Below are 20,207 nucleotides of genomic sequence, written 5' to 3'. Positions count from 1 at the left end.
AGGGTGAGAGGAGAGGAGGGGAGGGGAGGGAAGGGGAGGGGAGGAGAAGAGGGGAGGGGAGGGGAGGAGAGGGGATAGGAGGAGACTTTGAGGGTGTGTCTGTTTTCTAACTGTCCTTTCTTTTTTTTTTTTAAGTTTTACTCATCTAATTGCTGGAAGATTTTGAAGAACAAATTTCTCCTGTTACCCACCAGGTCAGGATCTTTTCTTTGGTAACATTCTCTCTCTCTCTCTCTCCCTGTCTCTCTCTCCCTGTCTCTCTCTCTCCCTGTCTCTCTCTCCATCTCTCTCTCTCCCTGTCTCTCCCTCTCTCTCTCTCTCTCTCTCTCTCTCTCTCTCTCTCTCTCTCTCTCTCTCTCTCTCTCTCCCTGTCTGTCTCCCTCTCATTTGAGATTTGACCAGTTATGTTCATAATGACATTTTTAAACTTTTTGTGCTTACATGGAAAAAAAACCCAGACTTTTGTGATTACAAATATTATCATATATCACTAAGGAAACTGTGAAAAAGAAAGACAGTTATAAGGTGGAAATATAAAGCGTCTTTGTTCCCACCACTCCAGACGTCCTTGTTCCATGCTGTTCCCCAGATCTTGTCTCTCTGAGAGAATTAGCTTTTACACTCTGCACTCACATTTTCAAAGTTGGCGCCGTAAGACAAGCTTTTCTACACCTTCTGAGTAAATCGTTTTAAAAGTACTTTTATGTCCAACATTTAATATTGTATTCCATTTTATGATCACTTATTCTGCCACTTTCACTATCTTGGTTTCCAACTGGTTTCTCTTCCGCATGAATAATATTCAAGGCCTGCCATTTGCAGTGAGGCATTGGGCACACTGTCCTGGGGATGGATCTTTAGAACTAGGACTCTACACTCAAAGGAAATTGATTTTTGCTTATCTTGTGTTGTCTAGGCCCGTAGACAAACTGATATTTTTTCCTAAATAGGAATGCTCTCTTCTGCTACTTATAGGATAATAAACTTCAGGTAGATGTCACAGCCAAGCCCACCTCACACTGTGACATTTTTTTTTTACATGTGCCCTGTGTTATGGTTTTGGTCCCTTTAAGAGACAAGCCACACCCATTCCCCTCCCCATCCGCTGAGGCAGACTGATCTTCAGCTTCTGGCTTGAGCTAGGTCTCTCTTTTCCATCTTCCTCTCAGAGAGGCAGCTTCGCTTCTGCCTCTCTCCCCACTTCTCTGCTTCCCCCCTTCTCTGTCTCTTTCTCCTCTCTCCTCTCTCTCTCCCTCTCTCTCTGTCCCCCCCCATTCACCCTTCCTCCTCCATAACCCCCTGAATAAACATTCAACCTCACCCTGCATGTCCTGTCTATCCATGTTTCTGTCTTCTGCCCGCCCGCCATGTGTCTCCCTGCCTGGAACCAGCCATTGCTCGGGGACCAGCAGCCGTCTCTGCCTGGGGCCCACTGCCTGCTACCACATGGCCTGCCACCACTGCTCTGGGACGAGCAGCTGTCTCTGCCTGGGACTGGCTGCTCCCAGGGCCCGCTGTCTGCTGCCACATGGCCCGCCACCACCACCGCTCAGTCTGCTGCTCTGGGACCGGCAGCCATTTTTGCCTGGGACTGACTGCTCCCAGAGCCTGCTGCCTGCCACCACATGGCCCGCCGCCACCATTGGGACCTACAGCATTTTTGCTGCCTACTGCCACCGGGGATCTTGCGGCATTTTTAAAAAAAGAATAACACCCTGACCCCATCAAAACCCCACTGACACCTGGAGAGAGAAAATCCTAAATATAGTAGATTTTAATTCATATATAAAGGGAAGTCTAAATGAAACACAAGTGCCAGCAATAAACTAAACTGAAGAAGTTTATTTTATTCTAAAGATGCCAGAGTCTCTTTCATGTTGGCTAACTAGAACACTGTAGATGAGGGAATGCTGTAGGTCCAAAGGCAGAGTTCCAGACTTCTAAATAAAATTCCAGGTATCTCAAAGTTTGGTGCACCTCTAGCATCCAACCGCCAGCCTCAGAATGGACAAAGCCTCCATATCATACTTGCACAGAAGAGGATGCTCTGCCTTGCTCTGGTCCACACACCTGATGCTTCTGCCAGTATCGGTAGTGGTGACCAGTGGATTTCTTCTTAGCCTCTCCTCCTCTTTCCACTTCCCCTTTCCTTCTTTCCTTTCCTTTCTCAATACAGCCAAGTCTTGCCCCAGACTTGCTACGTAGCTGAGGATGACCTTGCTCTCTGGATCCTCCTGCCTCTACCTTCTGAGCATTGGAATTACAGGCGTGGATTGCAGAAGCTTCTGTTTCCTGTCTTCCTAGTTTCCAGTGAATCCAAGGCTCAGTGGTGAGACATTATCTTGCACCCACATTGTGTAACTCGAGTTCCTGGGGATCCAACACCTCCTTCTAACCTCCTCGGGCATCTTCACTCATGTACACATGTTCACACAAGCACACGTAATTGCAAAACAAACAGACGTAAGCCTTTCCAGACTGCCGTTCCATAACATCACCACGTGCACTCAGGGGACCTCTGTCCCGTTGGTGTATGATTCCATTGTCACAAGTACCACAGCTTGCTTATCCATTTCCTTCTAGAAGGGCATAAAGGCTTCGTCCATGTTAAGGTTTCTGTTGGCTCACCATGAGTCAGCAGTCTCACCAAAGATGACCTTTGGAAGGCTAGCTAAGTGTCAACAGGCACTTGGTCACCAGGGAAAGGAAAATGAGAGGGACTTTTTGACCTGTTGAGTGCTTCCAGAGGAGAGGGGACAGCCAAGTCTTGCTTGTGAAGACTGCCATTCTGGATTCAGTTCAAGTGGCATTGGAAGAGTTCTGACCTGACCGGAGCCAGCTACAACAGTGACACGGGGAAAATGACTTAGGCCTCATCGTCACATGACATCATTTTGGGTTGTCTCGGCACGGTATTTCTTTGTGGCATGCGTGTGGTAGTTTTGTTTGCTTTGTCTTTTTAATATTTTCTTTACATTTATTTATTTATTTAATGTGTATGGGTGTTTTGCCTGCATGTGCACCACATACATGCCCGATTTCCTTTGATCCCCTGGGACTGGGCTTACTGATAGCTGTGAGTCACTAGGTGGGAGCTGGGAATCAAGCCTCGGTTCTGTAGAAGGGCATGCAGCTCTTACTCACTAAGACCTCTTCAGCTCCATACTTTAAATCAACTATAGAAAGTTAATAAAGCCTTGCTCAGATACTTTCTAACTTCATTCATTTGCCAATTTACTCTTGGCTTATGCTTATTTTTTTTATTTTGTTTGTTTATTATTATCGTATATGTGTGAGTGTGGGCATGTGCCATGGTGAACATATGGAGATCGGTGGGCAGTTTTCAGGTGTTGACTCGCCCCTTTAGGCTCTCATGACCTCTTACAGAAGAATTCCAGCCCGAAAGAACAAAGATATCCCCATGCCTAAATGCTGGGAGTGGGCTATTGGCATACTTCACATAAACCTTCCTCTCTGATGGTGCTTGGCAGGACTGAGAACTGGATGGAGGTGCTTCCACACAGATGTTGTGAACAGCCGGAGATGACCAAAGTAGTGGAAGAAATGGACCAGACAATGCCAATGCCATAGGACATTTGTTTGTTTGTTTGTTTGTGACAGGGTTTCTCAGTGTAACAGCCCTAGCTGTCTTGGAACTAGCTTTGTAGACCAAGCTGGCTTCGAACTCACAAAGATCCTGCCTCTCCCTCCCAAATTCTGGGATTAAAGGTGTGTGCCACCACTGCCCGGCAGCCATAAGACATTATTATATCCCTCATTTGCAGAAGACATATGTGTTCTCATTTACAAAACAGTGTTTGGGACCAAAGGCTGGTGCCACGAGGGGCAGCCGTGGGCCACCTGAGGCTTAGGTGTGTCCCCTTACAGGTGGGAGACCGTGGCAGCAGAGAGACAGTCAGATTTGCCATGCAGAGACAGCTGGGGTATAGAGTTTATTTAGTAGATTATGGAGGGGAAAGGGAGGTGGAGAAGAGAGAGAGGCAGAAGATGCCTCTCCAGAAGAAGGGTGGACAGAGAACCCTGTTGGAGGAGCCAGAGACCTGCTTTCCTAGGTGGAAGTGGGGTGGTGGATTGGGAGTGGGCAGGGCTTGTCTCTTAAAGGGACAGGATACCCAGGTGACAGACAGGGCCAGCAGATTACAACAATTTGTCCTGGCTGTTATGGTTTTGGTCCCTTTAAGAGACAAGCCACACCCATTCCCCTCCCCATCCGCTGAGGCAGGCTGATCTTCAGCTTCCGGCCTGAGCTCGCTCTCTTTTCCATCTTCCTCTCAGAGAGGCAGCTTTGCTTCTGCCTCTCTGTCCGCTTCTCTGCTTCCCCCCTTCTCTGTCTCTTTTTTCTCTTCTCTCTCTCTCTCCCTCCCTCTCTCTGTCTGTCCCCCCCTTCACCCTTCCTCCTCCATAACCCCCTGAATAAACATTCAACCTCACCCTGCATGTCATGTCTATCCATGTTTCTGTCTTCTGCCCCCCCCCCCCCCATGTGTCTCCCTGCCTGGGACCAGCCATTGCTCAGGGACCAGCAGCCATCTCTGCCTGGGGCCCACTGCCTGCTGCCACATGGCCCACCACCACTGCTCTGGGACGAGCAGCTGTCTCTGCCTGGGACTGGCTGCTCCCAGGGCCCGCTGCCTACCACCACATGGCCCGCTACCACCATTTGGGACCTACAGCATTTCTGCTGCCTACTGCCGCGGGGATCTTGCAGTATTTTTAAAAAGAACAACACTGGCTATTTGACATAGCTTAGTCTGTTGGAGGACAGCCTCCTACTTCACTTGGGGTAATGATCAAGCCAGTCATGCCTTTGCCAAATATGTGAATTTAACTGAGAAATGTTTTGCCTCAAAGTTAGTAAGCCATCTAACGATGAAATGGCTCTCTTGAAAGATGCCTGCCCACTTTCCAGGTTTGCCCCTGCCTCGTAATAATGCACAACCACGGGGCTCTGCTTGTTAAGAGTCCCTAGAACAATGACCACGTTACACTTGTTCTGATTATATCAGTCACTCTACTGTAGGCTTGGGTGCAGTCCTGGCCTTCTAGGCCTTCCCACTGGATCCAGGCTGAAGGGCAAAAAGTACTGGAAAGGCACAGGGAACCCAAGGAAGGAGGATAGAGTTCCTGACCCCCATCCCCATAAAGCATAGTGCAATTGCAGCGCTTCCAAGGCTCTGAGGGTGGTCCGAGAGAAGAGTTGTGTGCCTCTCGGGACAGGCTGCTCTCACAACAGCCAGCCTGGACAGGAGAGACTGGTTAGGGCAAGAGCACCAAGAGGCAGACCGTGGAGGACAGCTGGGCCCTGTGTGCAGCTGAGCAGGCCCCATTTGCTTCTAGGTAGACTTGTTTCTGGAGACGTCTCTGGTGACGTGTCTCTGGTGACGTGACCTCTCTGGCTATCGAGGGTTTGGAATGTCAATTGCGCACTAGATTAGTCTCTGTGTGCAATGCTAGATAAAAACATGAATTTTATTAAGGTGTTCTTCCTTAAGAACTGATAGTCTTATTTATTTATTTTCGAGGCAGGCTGGCCTCAAACTTGCTTTGTAGCAGTGGCTGACCTTGAATTTCTGACACCCCTATCTCTACTTCCTAATTCTGGGATTAGACGTTCTCCCCACACTCAGTGTTCTATTCCATGCTACAGGTTGAACCTAGGGATTTATATATGCTAGAAAAGCAATCTACCAAAGGAGCCAAATCATATATTATATATATTCTTTAGGAAAAGGCTCCGGCCAGAGCGAGTCATCAATCCCGCCACGCCTTGAGACTAGACCAGAACATGGCTAGTGCTGCCCTCTAGTGTGCGCCTTCTAGGAAAGAACTGCTTTGTAATAAGACATTGAACTATCAAAACAAGACAGGACAAAACCCCTCCAGAATACTGTAAATAACCCTCAAATCATGGAAAACAGTAAATCCAGGAACATCTCACCAGGGAAATCACAGGAAGGACCCAAGTTAGTGGCAAGTCACTAAGCTTTTTCTTTTCCCTTGGGGCTTGTGATACAGAAAGAGCTAGAACAATACCAAAAAAAGACATTTTACTTTTTGGTCCCATCTAGTTATATTTCATCAAATCAAGGCAAACATTTTATTTTTTATTACATTTATTTATTAATTAGTGTGAGCATGTGGCATCAGAGGACAACTCGAGCATCCGTCCTGTTATTCTGCCATGTGGGTCTGGGGAGTCAAACTCAAGTTGTCAGGCTTGGTGACAAGCACCTGTGACTGCTGAGCCAGCTGGCCAGCCCAGGCAAACATATGATTATCCACACACCATCACAAGAGCCCCAGACAAAAATAACAAGAGCAACAAAACCATGTCACATCCAATAGATTTATCATATTTAATATGATCATAGAACTAATTAATTTTACAGAAAACTAGAATGATGGGAAGTGTGCTTTGTCAGAGAACTCTTGGGTACCAACCCAAGTCTCCATTAGATAGCTAGTTCTCCTTCAGTAGACAGCACAGAAACCTGTAGAAAAGTGTTCTCTCTTCATCACGAAGCCCTTTTCTTTTACTTACTCATCTTTTTGTTTATTTATGTGAGATTTTACTGTGGCCTGGAAACTCACTACATAACCCAGACTGACCTCAAGTTCCTATCTCAGCCTCCCGAGAGCCAAGATTATGGGTGTGACCTCCAGAGTAGAGCACAGCTTCCTTCACCACCAAATCTGGTGGCAACTAATCTATAGCTACCTGGAATGGTGTCAGAGGCTGCTGTTCCAAATAAGGTTGTCTCTGAGGGTGGGCGTGGCTCACAGAGCTCCTCAGACATTGATGGTCTGGGGTTCCAGTCTGTTGCCTCGTGGATGGGATTGTCCTAGGTTCATTTATTCAATCAGTGCTAGCCTTGGAAATGGGCCGGAAGGGGAGCCTGGCATGTCTCCAGCTGCTGTCCACTGCACGGACCACCCAGTGTCTGAACAGAGGGACCGCCACTGGAAGAAAGGTATAGGTTAAAAGTGATGATCAGGGCTGGAGAGATGACTCAGCCTAGTTAGACACTCGTACAATTCCCAGCACCCATGTAGCTCACAATGATCCATAACCCAAGTTCCAGGGACCTATTGCCATTTTCTGCCCTCTGAGGGCACCGGGCATGCATGTAGTGTGCAGGCATGCATGCAACCCAAACACTCATGCACCTAAAATAAAAGAAGTTGGAAAAAAAATAAGTGATGGTAAATGAAAGAAAAATAAAATTGTGGAGGGTGAACAAGTAGGTCAACATCTAACTTTTGGTCCCCTGTCAAGACTGAGGGTGTGAGAACCGCTTCAATCTGGATATTCCCTGAGAGAAGGGATGGTGGTGCTGAAACAGAGTGCTTTATCCTGCTCACACTGACGAGCCTATTAAAGGACTCACCTTAAACAGCGGCCTGTGGGCATGCTTTCCCAAAATCAGTAGTCATCTAAATGGAAACCATGTTTCATAATTGGCCCACAGTTGTGAAAGTGTGACAGATACCTTGGGTGTAATGCCAATAGTTGTGCCTTGCCCGCTGGGCCTGAGTTCTCATACCTGTCACAGCAACTGCTTGGGAGACTGATGACGAATGGAAAGTTCCAGGCCTTTGCTGAGGATAGCTGTGCATTCCTTTAATCTCACGGGGAGTTCAAGGCAGCCTTGGGCCATAAAGGAAATGAGTTCTAGGTCAGCCTCTGCAGCTTAGTGTGACTGGATCTCAAACTTTAAATAATAATTCAGAAGAGAGCTGGAGATGCGGAGTGCTTCCTCGAACGTGCCAGGCCTAAATTTAGTCTCTGCCACTGAAAAGTTACTTTCGCACCTGCCAACATATTAAATGTTGAAAACAAAAAAAACCTGTAAGACATCTATGAAGGATGTGGAGGGACCATTGTGACTGTTGGGTTGCTAACAGTGGACAGATAATTATGTATAGCACAGCACTTCTGCATCTTAGAGAATGACAATGCAGAGACTCACCGTGGTTGGCCAAGAGATGTGCTCCAGTGTGCACAAACCAAGCTTCACCAAGATGCCCGCTTTTCACCCGCCCTCTCAGAAGTGGGACAGGCCAGCCAGTGGGTGAAAATGACCAACTGGAGAATGCAGCCATGGAGAGACCTGCCACAGGACAAGGACCATGCCCGGGTGTTCATCATTCTTTGCCTACAATGCAATGCACCATTGTGGGGCCCTTATTTATTTGGTTTTTTTGTTTATTTGTTTGTTGAGACAGGATCTCTCCATATAGCTCTGGCTGACTTGGAACTTGCTATGAAGATCAGGCTGGCCTCGAACTCATGGAGACCTGCCTGCTGATGTCCCCTAAAGCTTGAACTAAAGGCATGCACCACCACAACCAGGAGGAGACATGTTTTAAACAGTCTAGGATGGGTAGGTAAGCCTATTGCTTTTTGGAAACAGTATCTATTTATTAATTTATTTACTTACTTACTTGTCATGGTTCTGTGCCAGCCCGGACCATGAATTATTTCTCCAGACCAGAGGGGAGGCGTGGAATTAAAGACACAACTCACATGGCTTTGTTGGAAAGGAGGTTATAGGGACCCCTCATGAAATCCTGAGTTCACATCCTGAAAAATCACCCACGTTTATTCTCCAAACAGCTTTTATACCAAAATGTAAACTGAGGGGGAGATTCATTAGCATTCTGTTTCCTAGGTAACTGGGAGAATGACTCTGGTCATGTCCACACCTTTGTCCACACCTTTCTATGCCCATTTTGTCACGTCTTCCTATCTTTCTGCTATGTATGCCAGCTCTGAAGCATAGGCCAAATTAACATCTCTATCCAGGCGTCCTCCAAATTACAAAGAAGGAGCAGAATATTAGCATAACCTGATCCTTTGTTTAGGATGGCGACATCCTGTCTGGAAGGCCTTCTGTGTGGTCAGGTGCGAACTGGCCTGAAAGTCTGTCCGCCATACAATGTATAGTATTGGCCTGTATAATATTTGGCCCTGCACTTACTTCTTTATAGGAAAGGTTGTCACTCACCACTTTCGACCCTGAGATAAGAGATAAGGCCTTAGGAGAGAAAGCTGGGTATGGAGAACAGAGTAGCATCCCCGCCCAGTCTGCCCCACTCCTAGTTCCTTGGCCCTGGTACATTAGGTTGGACGACAACAATTCTGTTTGCAGGTGGGATTACTGCCACAAATCTGCTAATTCTGATAGGGGTTCAGGGTGTGTAGCATGATCATTTTGCCGAGTCCAGTGCTATCGCAGGAGTTCTGAGAAGGAAATAGAAGAGGAAGGTAGCCAAGCCAGATAGCAAGGAAACAGCCAGCTCTGAGCATCCAAAAGGAATACAGCCCTGCGGCCTTCTGCATTTCAATTTCTTTCTGCCGCACACTGCGCCCCCCATCTATGCGCTCAAATCCAGTTTGCGAGCTTCAGGGAAGGGGCTGGAGGTTGAGGAAACACACACAGAGACAGACAGACACACGGACCTCCAATCACTGGTACAATCACTGGTTTCATCTTTAATAGCACCATGGAGGCTTAAATACCCAGCAGTCAATGGCCAACAGGTGAAAATCCCGTCCTCTGATCCTCTAGGCAAGGCACAGCTTTTAGTAACTTCAATAAGAAGGCTCTAGCAGGGAAGAGCAGCTGAAGGCCAGGACTCCAATTGGTCCCAACACTTTCCCCTCTTGGTGCTTGAGTTTGAATCCAAGGCTTTGCATGCTTGCAAACCCAGTGCTCTCCCACTGAGTGACACTCCCCCACTTGACTTGTTTATTTTTAACCTGGGAGAACCATATTAGACTTTTGACCTAGAAACCTGTGAGCTACCAAACTGTAATGTTTCAAGATGTGTAATGATGGGGGGAGCATTCACAGGACACTGCTACATGGATTTGGAGGAGGGGCTGGCAAATTATTCTGTAAGTGCATCTGATTTATACTGCAATCATGTATGCTAAGTAATGGTTGCTACAATATAGGAAGATTAGCTAAGATTAATGTGCAGATATCTACATTAATATTAATGATGTAGAATCTAATAAAAATTTTAATGTTGATATCAATGATCAAGTTTCAGAGGAAATTGAATAAAGACCCTGTACTGTATTATTATTGCAGGATAAAATAGACTTAAGGGAAATTAGGATTATTTGATTGGAGACTAATGCCAGCCCTAAATCACACCTTAGATGCATTGCAGCTACAGATTCGCAAGCTGCAGCATGAGATTCTTAGGTGACTCGATCTTCTGCATCTAAACAAACCCCTCTTTTGCTACTGAAGATGCCTGGGCCTGTATGAACAGTTTGATGTCCGATCAGTCCACAGTAGGAGGCTCATATTTCCTGTCAGACGAAGAAAGGTTTTGAGAGAGCCTTGCCTGGTCCCACTCCCACTTCACCTCGGTCTGCTTCCTGCCTGCAGCTAAAGATGGGATCTCTCAGTTTCTCTTCCTGCCACCACGGCAGCCATGCTTCCCCGCCATGTTGGATTCTCCTCTTCTCGAAATGTACGCCCCACATAAACTTATTGCCACAAGTTGCTTTTGGTCGTGGTATTTCAGTGCAAGGACAGAAAAAGTAGCTAAGATAGGGATTAATCTTCTAGAAGCTAATAAAACATAATATTGACATTATTATCACATTTGGGGGGATATTGGATTAAAGATCATGGAGGATATTATGTCCTTAGAAGAAAATTAAGACGATTAAGGTTGTTAAGTGTAGATTGATGGTTTTCTTTTCAGTACCGGAGGTTGAACTTTGGCTCAGTTCATTCCAAACACTTTGTCTGGGTTGTATGGCCAGCCTGGCCCCCTTTTCTTCTTTCACTTTGATAGACAGGGTCTCAATAAATCGCCTGTGCAGGCCGAGCTTAGGAACCTTCTGCTTTAGCCATCCAGGTAGCCAGAATTACTAAGAGGCACAGTGACTGGCTTAAGAATGGTTCTTAATCACTTAGATAATGCTGCATAATATACATATAGTTATAGATCAGGAAATATAAAATTTGTAAAATTACTATAAACATGTTTGTATAGACATGTTTGTATGGAATTGCTGAATGATTCAACTGCCTTTTGAAATCCAAACACATCCCTTCTTGACTGCTGAAATGTTTATAATATATATACATATATATGTATACACACACACACACACACACACACATATATATATATATATATTAAAATGTTTCTTTGACACATGGTCTCTCTGTGTAGCTCTGGCTGTCCTAGAACTCACTCTGTTGACCAGGCTGGCCTCGAACTCAAGAGATCCACCTGTTTCCGCCTCCCTAGTGCTGGGATCAAAGACACTGACCACCATACCTGGTCCTGTATGTACATTTTTATGTCTGTTGAGTCAGTTTTAAGAGACTCACAGATGCTGTCAAATGTTTTTTTTTCATTCTAAAAAAAAGAAGTTGGCGGGTTCAGCCAGATGACTCAGTAGGTAAAATCACCTGCTGCTAAAGCTGTGGCCTGGGTTCAATCCAAATGATCCACATGGCAGGAGAGAGCCAACGCCAATAAGTTTTCCTTGGACCTCCAAATACATGCCATGGCCTGCACACGTATGTACAAATAAATAGCAATGTAAAAAAAAATAAAGGCCACGGACCTACATTGGGTTGTGCCATTAGAATAAATTCAAACAGTCCTGGAATTTGCTTAAACTCTTATTTTCTGAATTCAGAAATGCAAATCCTTAGCAACATGCATGACTTGGACCTAGGATTGGCATGACCCCCAAAGAAGTCTCAAGGGGGCCTGATTTGCTGTGTATAGTATGTCTGTGTGAGCAGGGAATACAAGGCCTCACCTGGACTCCCTGAGCACCTGAGAGTGGATGCCTTGCTCCCCCATTCCTCAGAAAGGCCTGGTTGGACCGCTGGAGCTAGCTACCCATTTGTAACAGCAGGGAAGCGTCATAGGCATACAGGAAAGCCCAGGATGCAAGGCATGGGTAGACGGTGGGAGGCGGAGAGGGTGCCTTTCTGTCTTCCTTGTGTACACAGGCTTCAGATGTGCAGTGATATCTCCAGCTTCACTTTTTAATCATTGCTCCAATCAATGTAAGGGCAACTTTATTGAGGACTTGTAATGATAGAGGCCCAATAAAGAGGCTGTGGACGGCTTCCTAGTAGCTGAGGTTGGTGTGGCCACCTCTCTTGTGGCTATTGATGGCGCAGAGTACAGGCAGGTCTAGCACTCTCAACAGGCCTGTGGCCGTTTTGTTTCTGGGCCCGCTAAAGCAGGAAGGACTGGGTGATATTACTTGCAGACAGAGCTCCACATGTTGTGGTCCAACAGGATGCAGCTGTCTCCAAGCTGCGTGCCGACGAGCAAGCATCCCTTGCTGCCCATCAGGTGGGGTGCCTGTCTTGTCTTGGGATTTCGATTTTGACATTCTCAGTGATATCACCAGGATTGAGCTCCGCCGGGATGGTGCTGTTCACAGTCCTGACGAAGCTCTGCACCTATGAGGTCACTCCACCCACTCAGAGGCCTAACTGGGAGGGTAGAGTTTGACAGTACCAGTACGGCCACTGCTTTGAAGGAGGACAGGTAGCAAAGGCCAGAGCAGAAGCGGTCTTTTGCTCTCTACTGCGATATGGGGAGGATGCTGCTGCTTTGATTACTTATGACTAGTGAGGCCTCTTCTTACACCTGTGGGGCCTCTGCTCATTATGGCTCCCATGCTTGTTTGCCATAGTGATCTTTAGAGACTTGAAGTTGAAATTCCCAGGTCTGGCGTTTGGCTGTGATCATGCCAGCTCTGTCTTTGGTAACTCAGCTTGGAGCCAGTTACACTCGGTTACCCCAAGGCACTTGTATTTAATATCAGTGGCAATGGCTAACGGTTGTCCACTCTCCTGCTGACCTGAAAGCTGCTTGTGCCAAACTGATGTCTCGGAGGTTGAGGAGATGTTCTGAAGTCACCCATCCTGGTCTCGAAGGAGCTTGGTTAATCCCACTGAGGAGAATAAAATCACCACTACCACAATTTAAAGCCAAATTTGAAGCAAGCTGTAATTAAATACTGGCCAGGTCGCTGGGCTCAGGCCAGGTCCATACCCAGGTTCCTGGGAAATGGCCCAGAATCACAGTTTGCAGCAGCTTAGGAATGAAAATCCATAACTCAGTGCATTTCCCATCAGGTCCAATCAGGGGCAAGCATATATCCTGCTTACCTCCAGCCTGTGAGCCTCCAGTCCACACGTGATCAAGGGCTTCCAGCGCAGCTGGGTCAAATGAACTTGTTTAGGGGAATGAATAACACACGGCTTGTTATCTCCCATAAACAACACCCTCCAGCGTGTCAGACACTATCTGTGCTTGGGCAAGAGGGTTGCAGTTCAGAGGCATGTTTGTTCCATGGACCTCTTAGGCGTAGTAATTAAAACCTAAAATGTAACTTTGGCCCTCACAGCTTCACACTTCCTAACACAGAACAAAGCAGTTCTGGCATTGACCCGGGAATCGCCGGTGCCGGGTGTAAGTCAAGATTTGGGTTTGTTCTGCTGTCAGTATGAGCCTGGGCTTAGCTTCCCCGGCTTGTCTATAAAAATGGTGTTCTCAAGAGACAAGGGACTGCATATCAGAAAAGTTGGAATATTATTTCAGCATACTTATTCTTTCTTGTATATTTTGGGGATTAAAAAAAGAAAGCAAAACTCCAAAGTAATGGAAAAAGTTGCTGCTCAATGCTAAAGATCAAAATGCCAAAGCAGACCTAAGGCTTGGTCTCCATAACTTTCTCTACAATAGTGATCCGTGACAAAACTCAGAATGTGTGGGCCTCAAGGATTTTACAAAGGGATCTTCCAGATTACAGGAGCAAATTTTGTCTGTTCCTTTCCTTGCTTAGAGCAGCCAGGGCAGTCTCCCCAATGTGATCTGAATACTTTACCCTTTACCAGAATGGGGTGTGTTTGTGTTTGGTGGGCGGAGCGGAGTCTATTGTGTGAATGCAAGTTGTGACCAGCAGAGGGCAGAAGAGACCACACAGCTGGTTTTCAAACCTATACCATGAAACATCCCCTTGGAGTCCTCTCTCTTGGGGATAGAGACTGAACTCCGCGCTATGCACAGGAAATTAACCATTCAGAACACAATCTGGGACTCAAGCCCAAGGTAGACCAAATCAATTACAGACACTGACCAATGTCTCTGAATCCTCACCAACTCCTGTTCTGGGTGCACACACACACACACACGTGCACAGGCGCACACACATATACATATATACACACAGACATACTCACATATGTATATATACACACAATACACACACATATGTGTATAAACATCTATGTGTAAATATACTATAAATGCATACACACCATATATATTGTGGGAGCCCACATGTGACTCAGTTTCCATCTGGAGTCATTTCTGACTTAAGAAGTCATTTGAGTTCAAGCTTGCCTACTCTGCTTTCTTCACTAACCCTGAGGGCAATAAGAGACTTCTGATTGAGCCCGAGAGAAAAGAACACTCTGTCTAGTAGACAGTCTACTCAGGAACATCAAGATAGAAAGGGAGGCTGCTTCCAAGCAGCAAGTTTATGCTGGAGAGGAGGCTGCTCACTCAAGGACAGGAATGATCTTGTGGTTAGATACTGACCGACCATCTGTCCTGTGCTTTGTTCTGCGTTTGTATATAAGCAAGTTCTGAAATAAACTCTGGGCTGTTTGGCTGCTTCAGCATGACCCGACAGACCTCCCTATTCTATCCTGTCTTCTGTTTCTTCTGACTTTTCCCTAGCTGACCTTGTGGGAGTGGGCTCCTACAATATATATTATATATTATCATCACAGGCTAGAGCTAGATTGTATAAATACACAAACACGTGACTTTCCAGTATAAAATGATTGTTCTCCTCATTGTATTTGTTAGCTAGCTGTCTGAGAGAGTAGAGAGAGAGGTCAGTACTTTCAGGTTGTGAAGCCTGTTTGAGGCTTTCTCTCTGGGTACTCAGATCTCAGAGGGAGGACTTTGACCCAGAATGACATTTCTCCCTGTTCAAATTCTTGCATTCTAGGGGAAGTGCTGTTAGTTTGCACTAGAAGGGGAAACAAACACATCAAGCAGGTGTATCTTAGATTGGGGGAGGGGCACGAGATGCTGTGAGCTTCTTCTGGGGTCTGGATCCTGCAGCTATGGGGTTTGGAGCATCGCCTGAGTTGTGGTGTGAGAGGCATCCCGGGGTCCTCTAATGGTTCTTGCCAGTGACTGTGGGGTCCTCTGGGAAGAAGGGCTTGCTCAGGAGTGCCAATGGGTAACGGGCTGAGAAACAGCAACCTCGCTGTGATTCTGCTGGCAATCGGCCAGGCTGACTCTTTGTCCTGCTCCCCAAACCCCAATGCTTTGTTCTTTTCCAGGCCAGAAGAGACACAGCACAGACAGAAAGGAGCTGTAGACTCCAGAACTGGGGACCTCAAGCTCCCTGAGATGCGTGTATTTTCCAACTCTCCCTCCCGCAAACCTGCCGTTCACTGTCTGTAGTCACCACCTGCTATGTCTCAGTCTCTCCTTCCTTCTCCTCCCCGACTCTGTGGGTTTCCTGGATTCCGAACTCCCCCCTGCGTCACTGCTCAGCCTAACTAGGCCCTTTCTGACGTTCTCAGTGCTATCCACTGCACCATCTCACACTCTATCCCTGGGGCCTTCCTGCTCTGCGTCTTCCAAAGCGCTGTCTGCACTGCTCCCTAGGCCATTTCAGAACCCCAAGCCCTCCAGGTCCCATGGAGTCTCTACTCCCTTCTTCTAATTAACACCCACCCCTACCCCAACACTACCACAAAAAAAAAAAAAAAAAAACTTAAGACGAAGATTCTTTGCTTGGCCAAACTGGCCAGGCTTCTGAATGCCTGTCAGATCCGTCTGAGAACTTCCTTGAGAATCCCGTTTGGCAAAGAACTCTGTGAGGTAGTTTAGTCAGAACTCCTTGTCCCAGTATCTGTTCACCCTCTGTACCTGATCAGCCTCCCACTCTCCACCATGCCCTGCCAGGGGTTACGTCTGAGTACCCTTCCTCAAGAATCCTGTCAGAGCAGTTGAGCCAGAAGCATCCTTACTGCCGAAGCTGCCTCAGTAATTTTCCATTCGCCAACACTAAACTGCCCCTGGGCTATCGGCTTCCGTTTGCTCGCTGTCTGCAACGTTGAGGCTGCGCTCTCTGGCAGAATCTTGCTGCGGGAGGGGGCTATACCTTTTGCAATGGTTCTGAATAAAACCTTCTTTTCCATATTTTAACGTGTGTCGCTAGGATCTCCTTAGCTTCGCTCGCTCACCTTGAGCTAAGCGGTGCGGTGGGTGAGTCCGCCAGCTCCCTCCTCAGCGTGTGTCCCTTTGGAATGCTAGTGCGATCTAAGCCTCTTCTCCTCTCCTCCTTCTCCACTCCCTACCACTTCTTCCTCCTTCTCTTGATTCTTCATCTACTTTGTCTTCTTCCCTGGCATTTTAACACACAGGCTGGGCGAAAGCTATACCACTGAGCTTGCGCTAAATTTGAGGGGGCCGAATGGAGGAAGTTGGAGCGGTGGTTTCTAGCCTGCTGTCTCATTGCGTCTAAAATGGTTACTATGCGAAGAGTATGCTGAGCTTGTGACACAACACCAGGGTCTCCTTCTGAATTCTCCCACCCGGAAAAGCGCTAGGAGAGGTGGTCATCCAAAAAATCAAATGAAATATAAAATTCAGTACCATCAATACTATAACTGTGGTGGTGACAGCGGGGTCTTGGGAGTGTCAAGACACGGCAAATGGCTCATATTGTTGACACAGATTTGTTGCTAGAGCACTAGGGATGCTTGGTGAATTCACACAGCTGTGCCTTGCTGCTGGCTGTTGCTCCCCAGAATCTAAACAGCTGTTGTCAGCGTGAGCGTATCTCCTATAATCAAGTAAACATAAGAAAAGTTTCTAGCGTTTGCGACACTCACCATTGGATGAGGATAAACCATGAACGCTTCCAGCATGCACAGCGACACTGAGCTGGGGCCTTCATTCCAGTTACTCGATATTTGCTACTTTTGTTTGGCTCTGAGCAATCCCCAATTAGAAGGCAGGCTCTTCTTACACAGGAGCAGGGTGTTATGTTTCCCGATTCCTCCAGGGAGCCTGGACGATGCAATGTGTAGGGGAGGGGTGCAGATCCTTGTGGAACAAATATAAATGCACACAAGGTCTTCCTACCATTGAGTCTGTCTCCTATGTCCCTTTCCCCCTTCTCAAGCCCTCTAGGTGAAATCTTTGCATTAAGCACCAACACCTTTATGTTTTCTCAACATTTAACTCAGATTACCTGTACTTTCCCCCATGAATCTGGAATCTTCCAAAGAGCAATACCCAAGCACAGGTGACTTAGCACAGTTTCCTGGGGGAATCCGTATTCTTCAATAGTATGTGTTTGTGAGTGAATGAATTAGCTAATAAGTAAACAGATATGGGTCCCATGGCAGGGGCAGTTGGAGATGAATCCACAAGATAGATTCATAATCATGTGTGAACAACTGGACTGTGACATAGTAGAACATAAGAACTGTATTAGTACAGCCAAATAAAGGATCTTAGGAATTATTATAGATATTATTCCTGTAGGTAGTTACTTTTTTAAAAATGAGGATCCCAAGGAAGTATTATGTGTATATATGGAGACCTTGTAAATACCAGCCAACCAAGCTCAGACCCTGGGCCCTCTTCATGGAGTAACAAACCATCTTCTGAACAAAGTCATGGTGGGCATTTTAGGAATAACAACTGCAAATGCTGGACTTCTTCCCCAAGGTGACGTAGAAGGGGGGAGCTGTCTCTGCTGCTGTCTGTTCAGTGAGCAGAGTTTCCTGAGCTGGAAGCCAGGAACACAGCTTGGCAGGAGGTGTTTTCATGGCTGTACCCTCTCAAGTTGTCCTTCATTCTTGACTGGTGAAATGATCTGGCAGTCTTAGAGGAATTGCATGACACTGGAGGATAAATTTCACAAAGTAGCTGTGAGAAACTCAGAGCACAAGTCCTTACAGTTTATGTTGCAATAAAAATAAAAAATCGTAAGGAGGAGGACTTCAGTGACCTTGACGAACCATAGAGGTGGCTTTGCGAGGAGTGATGGTGGCTGGCAGCTTGAGCCCGTTCATTGGTCCCTTTACTTGGGACTTCAGATGCCCAAATAACATTATCTAGGGGGGAGTAAACACACGGGAGTGAGAACTGGAGAGCTACAGAAATAACTCGAAATGTAATAAATGAAAGTTATAAATTATTAACACGAGACATCAACTGGGGCTCTAACCTGTCAGGGGCCATGAGAAGCAGGTGGCAACTAGTGTTCGGATATCACCCCACTAGAGACATGGTTGTCCAATGGAGGATTAATCCTGTCCAGACAAGGTCTGCAGGACCACCAACTCTGAAACCTGTTGCTCACTTTTGGTGTCTCCCCAATATCTGCACTGTAGTGTGTAATCTCATGTGATGTGTGTACGTAATCCCATGATTGCATCTTAATCTTATGGGCACATATATATCTGTGAGTGGTCAGGAGGATGACTTTCATTTAGCTATATAATTTTGATGTATATAATACACACACACACACTGGGATATGCTTCATAACCAGATCTATTTGTCCCGCAAAGACTGTGCACAATGAAAAGCTTGCCTTGTTCTTCTGCTCATTGGATGATTTCCCCACTGCATGAGACCCCCAGTGAGAGAATTTAGTCACACAGTCAGAAACCTTGATTCCCACCATCAAATCTCCATTCTGTTCCCTGAGATACATCAGGAGGCACCTCCCTGCAGCTATCTTCTGTTTGGCAGGACACGCAGCCAGGAAAGGAGTCTTTCATACAGACCACATTTGGGACCTTCAAAGATAAAAGGACGTCCATGCTCAGAGAATTGCCTTTGTTTTGTGTGTATAGAAACTGGAAACTTTACAGAACAAGAGGGAACAACAGAGGAAGAACAAAGAAACTGACACCGAAAAGTACACAGTGGGGAGCTCATTTCACCCTCAGATCCTCCTAAATCCCCCGTTGGCTGTGAGCCTTCTATCTGCACCCTGAGGGGGCACTGAGGCCGGCACTCAGAGGCCATCAATAATAACCTGATATACTCTTCTGGGAAGTACATCTAAAAAGAAATCGTTAAGTCTTGTAGAAACTTGGGGTGGAAAATAAAAGAGAATTCGATGTATTATTCAGGGAGGGTTCTTCTAAAAGCCCAGACAGATGTGCAGTGTGCACGCTCATGGGCCAAGGCAAATGCAGAATTTTGACGGTTCATTCTAATTTTTCAGATCCTGTTTCCAGGTTAGGAGTATGCTGGTTCCATTTCTCATTATCCCCACTACTTAGGGAAGACCCTGATGAGGCTTCTAAACAGTGGGGGTTTTCCTGGCTTCATGCATAAGTTCGAGCAGGTGCCATCTCCAGCTTCACATGAACTTGGTTTGTCTCCTCTCCTGTGTGTGGATGTCACTTCTTCAGCATCAGGTAGCTTCCTCACATGGGTGGCCAGCGGTTCTCTGCTGAACATTCTAAAAGACCCTTTGAAGATTGTCTTGGTCACTGTTCTATTGCTGTGAAGATACACCACGACCAAGGCAACTCATAAAGTAGTCTAATTGAATTGGGCCTTGCTTGCAGTTTCAGAGGCTTAGTTCACTGTCATCATGGCATGGTGGCATACAGGCGTGGTACTGGAGAAGTGGCAAAGAACTATGTCCCAATCTCCGGGCAGCAGGAAGAGAGAGATGCTGGGCCTGGTATGGTTTTTGAAACCTCAAAGTCCACTTGCAGTGACACATTTCCTCCAATAAGCCTGCACCTACTCATCCTTCTAATCCTTTCAAAGAGTTCCACTCCCTGGTGACTAAACATTCAACTATATGAGCCATTCTTAATAATGGGGTCCATTCTTACTCAAACCACCACAAAGACCTTCAGAGTCCCTTCTTTCTGCCACTCTTTCTCCAACTGTCCTCTAAGAGCCCAGATTGCCTCAGTTTACCCAGATTGCTAGCACCATTTGCTCACATCAGAACCTGTGAGAGTCTTTCCATCTGACACGCTGCCATCTAACCCATAGCACATACCAGAGGGATAAGCAGCAAGGCTTCCTTTCAGCTTCTCCGTTGTCATCGTCCGCTTTGCCTTATGCCCAGTGTCTTGAAAATGATTTTTGAACATAGT

Source organism: Microtus pennsylvanicus, chromosome 19 (assembly GCF_037038515.1).
Source record: "Microtus pennsylvanicus isolate mMicPen1 chromosome 19, mMicPen1.hap1, whole genome shotgun sequence".
In the NCBI taxonomy this organism is placed as follows: Eukaryota; Metazoa; Chordata; class Mammalia; order Rodentia; family Cricetidae; genus Microtus; species Microtus pennsylvanicus.
This window is presented reverse-complemented; position numbering follows the sequence as displayed.